This window comes from Eubalaena glacialis, chromosome 3, assembly GCF_028564815.1.
Source record: "Eubalaena glacialis isolate mEubGla1 chromosome 3, mEubGla1.1.hap2.+ XY, whole genome shotgun sequence".
Lineage (NCBI taxonomy): Eukaryota > Metazoa > Chordata > Mammalia > Artiodactyla > Balaenidae > Eubalaena > Eubalaena glacialis.
Genome location: NC_083718.1, coordinates 166,931,458 through 166,938,577, shown reverse-complemented (window position 1 = coordinate 166,938,577; position 7,120 = coordinate 166,931,458). Strand labels below are relative to the sequence as shown.

General features: G+C 39.3%; 1 non-coding gene across 1 annotated transcript; it reads left to right on the top strand.

Moving 5' to 3' along the window:
• The first annotated feature begins 276 nt into the window (after positions 1-276).
• Positions 277-349, top strand: TRNAR-CCU (transfer RNA arginine (anticodon CCU)). The gene has a single exon. It is a non-coding gene; the product is annotated as a tRNA-Arg (tRNA).
• The last annotated feature ends 6,771 nt before the right edge of the window (positions 350-7,120 follow it).

The window sequence follows — 7,120 nt, the reverse complement described above, 5'->3', positions numbered from 1 at the left end:
GAGTTAGAAGGGCTTTAAGGAGGCTGGTAGTATTTTATTTACTGACCTGAGAGCTGGTTTGATGTTTAAAAATTCATCAAGCAATTGTGCATTATTGTTTACTAGGTACAGAGTTTCAGTTTTGCAAGATGAAAATAATTCCTGAATTGGACGGTTGTGATGGTTGCAGAACAATGCGAATGTACTTAATACTATTTGTACACTTAAAATGGTAAAGTGGTAAATTTTATATTATGTGTGTTTTACCACAGTTCATAAAACCCATTGAGTTGGACTTCCCTAGTGGTCCAGTGGGTAAGACTCTGCGCTCCTAATGCAGGGGGCCTGGGTTCGATCCCTGGTTGGGGAACCAGATCCTGCATGCAAGCCACAGATAAGAGTCTGCATGCTGCAATTAAGAGTCCACATGCTGCAACTAAGAAGTCTGCATGCCACAACAAAGAGTCCACATGCCACAACTATGAGCCCACATGCCTCAACTAAAAGATCCCACGTGCTGCAATTAAAGATCCTGCATGCCGCAATGAAGATCCCACGTGCCACAACTAAGACCTGGTGCAGCCAAATAAATAAATAAAAATATTTAAAAAATATAAGCCTTTGGAACTTTCCTTTTGAAAAATAATTTTCATATTATTGAAAGCAATGTTATTATTGTTATTGTTATAGTAGAAAATAAAAATATCTCATGATTATTCAGCTAGCCTACAACAATTATTGCCACTTGCTAGGCTATGTCATTGATCTTTTCTTTCTGAAATTTCAAAATATCTAACTCATCAGCGTTAAATATGCTCACCTTTAATATATCCTTGTTAGTCCTGAATTTTACCCCCTCTGCTATGACCTGAAGAACAAGGTTTATACAAGCAGCAGTACAGTGATATTTACCTTCTTTCACAGAAAGAAACCAATAACTATGACAACTCTACGGAATGCATTTCCCAAAGATTAAATGTTGGATGGAGCACTGGCTTCTAAAGATGGCTTGACCCCATGATGCATGATTTCCTCTTTTTGACCCACCTCATCATCCACTTCCTGGCCTTTATCCGCTCTTTCAGCCTTGTCTCCATAGCTTGTGCCATCTTGGAGGCAGAGGTCTTTGATGTTGTGTTGTCCATTTGACCTTTCTAATATGTTTGGTGATGCTTTACTGTTTTTAATATGCTTTAATGTTTCCCATCTTAAAAAGAACTCTCTTGACCCACAATTCCCCATATAGTATAGTGTTGCCTTGAAGGGATTTTTAGGTTCTCACAAGTCATGTCAGGTCCCCATAGTTTGCATTTCATCTGCTTTTAGTTTCTTGAAGTATAAGTTTGGGTGGGGACAAAGTTAAGGAGCTCAAGTTGAAACATACTTGTAATAACTGGAGCCTACAAAGCTTGGGAACCCTTCCTCTGTGCTCCTTACCATACTGGGCTCACTTCTCTCTTACCACCCAGTTTAATTGTCTAATTGTATGTCCATATCAGTCATTATCTTATTTATAAGATAATGTGCCTAATAACGTGCCTGATTTCTGGTATGTGCCAGGCTTACAAATAAGTAAATTATGTTAAATCATCATGCAGTGGATATGAGGTTCTAGAGCTCAGAGAAAGGTCTGGACTGAAGATATCAATAGAGGCAGCCAATGAATTATGTGGTGGATGAAATTCCACCAGGGAAATTTCCCATCTTCCAGGCCCTGTAAAGCTGACTCTGCTCCAGTCTCTGAGCCTCTCTCACACACCTGGAGTACATTCATGCCTTACTGGGTCACTTTTTGTGAAGGGAAATGGGGAAAATATCTTGTTCACATGAAGACAATATAATGTGCACTCATTGTTTAGGCGTTATACCCTTCTCAATATCTGTGATAGGAGATTTGTATAAAGGACACTTCTGAAAAAATTGAATTGAAAATGTGGACATTCTGTTAATAAAAGGTACAGTAAACTTGTCATAAGGAATCCAAATAACTTCAAATCAGTAACAATTTTTCCTCTATTTCCTGAATGCTACTTTTTTGAAAAATGACAAACATGTCCCTTATTTCTCCAATGTATGTCAAGATGTAAGTCAGGAATGAGTCAGCCCAACCCCCCATACCTTCTGGTAGAGAGTTAGTATGTTTGACTTGATGACCCAGCAGCACTGCAAAATCTTGGAATGTCTTCAAACCACCAAAGCAAGATTAAATTCTACTCTGAATAGTTTTTTATGTGAATTATACTCTCATATTCTGAATTTTTGAAAATTAATTCATGCACAACATACATATTAACTATCAGTTAAACTGAATAGTCACCCTTTTTCCTAACATTTTTGGTAGATAGATGTTAATTATATTTATACTTATGTGTTCAGTCCTCTGAACCACTCTCCTCAGGCACACAAGTCCTTGAAGCTGAAAAGTTTCCATGGTCCTTTTTACTATTATTTTTTATTCCTTCAAAAAGGAACAGAAATATATTTTATTACGTGCTTAATTTTAGTTTTTCCATTGTCCTCATTTCAGAATGAGAATCTTTAAATTGTTTTTTAATTTAATTTAAAAAAAAATAATATTTGAAGGTCATTCTTTAAGTCAGAATTTTCTGCACAATGGCCTGGTATGTGAAAAGGAGATAAGCAGTATTTTCTCCATTTTAGGACAAGAAAAACAGGGGTTATCCTTTAACAAAAGAATCCTTCTTCTCCAGGTTTTGTTTTTCTTCTTCAGCTAATTAAAAGGCTTTGTTTCAAAGAAAAGCTATAGACCAGATTTCTGAGTCTTCATTACGCAAAGGGCAGTGTCAGATTGGAGGATCAACTTTTTTCCATTCCTTCTCTCCATTCCCACTGACACAACGGCAAATACTTAAAACAGTGAGATTAAATTGCTTTATCTCAACAGCAGTCACATGAGTTTATAGAATCAAAGAAATCTAGAATTAGGAATAATTAGTAGAGCATTTAATTTAGGGATGGCATATGTGATGGGCAATGTAGCTCCCATCCACCCTGTCTCATCTGTGGCAGACATCACTAATCAATTACTGAACCTAAATGTGGCCCAACAGATGTTTTCTGCATAATGCCCCCAGCTGTCATTACCAAGTAATTGGAGCTGCCAGTGAGACCCTACCTGAACTAATCTAATCACCTTACATTATAACATTGAGGCCCATAAAAGTAAGGTGACTGGCCCAAGGTCACTCAGTGTCTGACAGAGAACCCCTATTTTGTATAATGTAAAAATCTGTTCTCTTATGAGCCTTGAATCAATTGACTATGTCCCAGTTCCCAGCAAGGGCACATAAGAGTCTATACAGGGTAGATCATTTCTATCTGGGAAGACAGGTTCCTATGGCATCAAGAAACCCAAGGGAGCAGCCAGAGACAGACAGCAAGACATTACTGTTCCTCCTCGTATTCCAGTGAGGGCAGGGGATAGAGAGGAGGAAAATTAAGATCTTCTACAAGCCTTATAATTGTGGAATTCTTGAAACTGTCCCACCAGGTAGCAGGGAAAGAAGGAAGGTGTCCCTCTACAAGTGGCAGTCCACAAGAAGGGTGCCCAACTCCCCTTCTATTGTACTTGTTCATGTTCCCACAACCAAGGTTTAGAAGTTGTTCAGAAACTAAATAACTAAAGTAGTCCTACTCTAGTCACTTTTTATCCCAGCACCCTGTTTTACTTTCTTCTTAACATTCTCAGAATTTATCTAATATATCTAAGCGTGTAATTTTGTTTAAGTCATATTTGAATCTGATGGATGAAATTCCTTTAGGTAATAACCTCTTTTGGGAAGAAACACCAAGTATTTCCTACAACTTCTCTCTACTTCTGCACATGTCCCTAAGATAGCGTTGTCGGCATGTAGGAAGCGTTATATTGCTGAGGAAGCCTGAGACCTTGGATCCATTTTGTGTCCTTGTACTATTCTCTGACTTCTCTGGATGCTCAACAACCTGTTCATCGCGAGCAGTATATCTTGTAGCTTGGCCTTGCTAAGCTTGCTGAGAACATGGGGGCAAACCACAGTTCTTCCTGAGATCTGGCTATTACTACTTTTTGTTCCCAGCCCGATTTTCAAAGCTACCTCCCCCTATTCTTGCCAGCCAGTTCTCTTGGCTACCTTCCCTATTCCTCCACAGGGTGTTTGGGAACTTCTGGATACATTCCATATCACACTGGAGCTAAGGGCCCCTCACTTGCAGAGCTCCTTCCAAAACCCTGTATCTAATTTTGTATATGGAATTTTGTGGGAAGACAGAGGCATGTGTCTCTCAATCGTTGCCTCTCTTATCTCTCTCTTCCTTCTTCCCTCTACCTTTTAATTAAGAGTCAGGCTTTTCTTTTACTTCCCTATATCACAGGTTCATGGCAGAGCTGTCCTAGATGGAAGGAGTATCTCCTCTGGAATGTGGGAGAATATGAGATTCTTATGATGTGAACTTCATAGGTTAAACAGAATTAAGGAAATTTAGCAAATTCTTTTTCTCTCCGCTAAGCCTATTCTAGTCTCTCCTGATTAGGGAAATAAGTCTCAGAGTTACACTTCAGACAATAGTCTATAATGGAACATAATTTAAAGAAGAAAATTAAAATGAATCAGTTTGATATTCACAAAATATTACACCATTATATTCTACATTTTTTAAAGAGAAGTCAGAAAATTGGATTAGTACGTGAAATATCCCTTTTTAAATGTTGGCATATAATCAATATCTTAATTTAAAAATTATAAAAATATATAAAATAATATGCTCTTTTGCCGTTAGGAACCAAAAGTGTTCTAAGAGACTTAGAGGTATTAACTAATTATCCCAAAAACCTATTTTACAGATGAGGAAACTGAGACACAGAGCAAGTAACCTGACTAAACTGTACATGGTGCAAACCAAATACATGACTGTGGGAAAAATTTGTCTGCAAAACCACCAATCTGCAACCTCCTGTTTATGATATATTTGCATAAGCTAGAAAGAAAAAGGCTTTGAATTCTGACTTGGCTTCTCTGCTGAATGATATTGGACTGTCACTTAAAAAAAACACTTAACCTTGCAGTGCTCACTAAGTGGTGGTTTTCTCTTCTCTCCTTCCCCCACATGGATGATTGCTCTGAACATTCATGGTATGCTTGTATATTATCTGGAATGCATAAATCCTGCGTACTGTTCAAGACCCAACACACTCCCAATACCTCTAGAAACAGTGTGATATAGGAGACAGCCCTAGGCTGTCTATTCCAGTCCTAATGTTGTTCCTAATCCTTTGTGTGATCTCAAGCAAGTCATATCTTATCTCTGGGCCTCAGTGGCTCCGTCTTTAAAATGTGGAGGAAATCAATGGCTTTAAACTGTATTCTGAGAAACAGAACATTTCTCTAACAGTGGGGGCATGAAAGAAGGAGAACAATGAGTGCAAGGGGGAAGCTGGGTGAACAGGCGTATGGCTTCTCCATTTCCACTTCAAATTTAGCAACTCCATTTTAAGCCGCCAGATTTTATTAGAAGGAAATGACTAGACCTTGTATGTACCCAAATTCCCTGGAACTATCTTTTCTTGGCTTCTCTTTTTAAATCCTTCTTGTTCTTAACATGGAACTGAAGGGTCTGACGCGTCTTTTAAATTCTGGCTAAGATAACACTTATTATTATTATTTTTTGGCTTTCTCTCCTCTTTCCTACCCAAAAGTGAAATTAAAGGTGAACAAGAGTAAGCAAAGACCAGCATGGAAACTTCTAGCAATCTCACAGAGAGTTTTCAGCAAAATGTGATGGATTAGGAATCTTCTTAGTTTCAAAACATCTACCAAGTAACATATAAAAGTTCAAGTGACACACAAAAGTTATATCTCATTATCCTGTAATTTTATGAGTTGCTCATTTGCATTTGAATATCTCTCATCATGGGGAATGCCTTTCAGGAAGCAAATTCTTTGTATTTCTTTCTTATATGATTGCCCCTAAGCTATCATTATAACTCCATTAGGGCAATTTTTCTCCATCTGAGGGTGGGGCACTGGAATGGATGAAGAGGAATGGATCAAGCCCTCATTTTCTTCAGCCATCTTCAGCTCTGGTTTCAGGGCAAGATAGACCCAAATCTCCTTCCCAATTTTCTGCTTAGAGAATAAGATGCTCATTCTTTGAGTCAGATTCTCAAAGTTCCTTCGGTGGAGGTGAATGAGGACACACAATATTTGCAAACCATCACACATCTTCAGAGGATAATGACAGTATTCTTGAAATATCATGAACTTTCATTTTTAATCTTCTACATTAAAATGAATTTATTTCTTGTTTCGAAGACAGCTTGGTGCATTGAAAACCCTGGAGGGTTGTGACTCAAGTCTTGATTCTAATTTCACACCAACCTCTACATGCTTTGGGGCAAATTACTTCCCCTGACCAGGCTGCAATTTTACCATTGGGAACATCACAGTAGATGGTTCCTGAGATCCTTCTCGATTTAGATATTCAAAGGACAAATTACTACCGGGGAAATTATCTCCAGTTGTTTGTTCAGTCTTCAAAATCACCAAAGGATTTGGCTTTGACATTAGGCTATCAAAGTTGGCCCTTAATATTCTATGTTCTGTGCTTCAGATCGGGCCATCTAAAAGCAGGTAAGTTGGATCTTCTTGAGATGACTGGCTTGTTCCCTCATTGCTTGGGATTCTTCACATTCAGAGGTCCACTGTGAACTTCAGCTCACCACCATCTTCCCCTTACAATGGTATCTCTGCAGTCATGTGTAAGATGGTGATCTGGACCCCTCACTGACATTTCACCCAATACTCCAGATACCCCTTTTACTAATTTCTTTCATTCCTCCTTCATCACTGCGTCATGGTCCCTTTAAGGAAGCGGCCATAGTTGAGTAGTGGGAGCAGCTGCTGGCTGCAAAAAGACTTGCAGGATTTGGCCTACCCTGGGCCACTCAACGCGCACGCTCGGGACCGGGGGCTTGGTGGGAAAGGAAGGAGGGGCTTAGGGTGCGCCTGCGCATCAAGGGCGCGCGCAAGGGGCTGGTTTGGTGATCCCTTTAAGAAACCGCAGGCGGAGGAATTTCTCTGAGAGAAAATAATCCTACTCACGGGGCCCCTTGGAGGCCATTAACCCCCCGAGTCCCGGCCCCCCC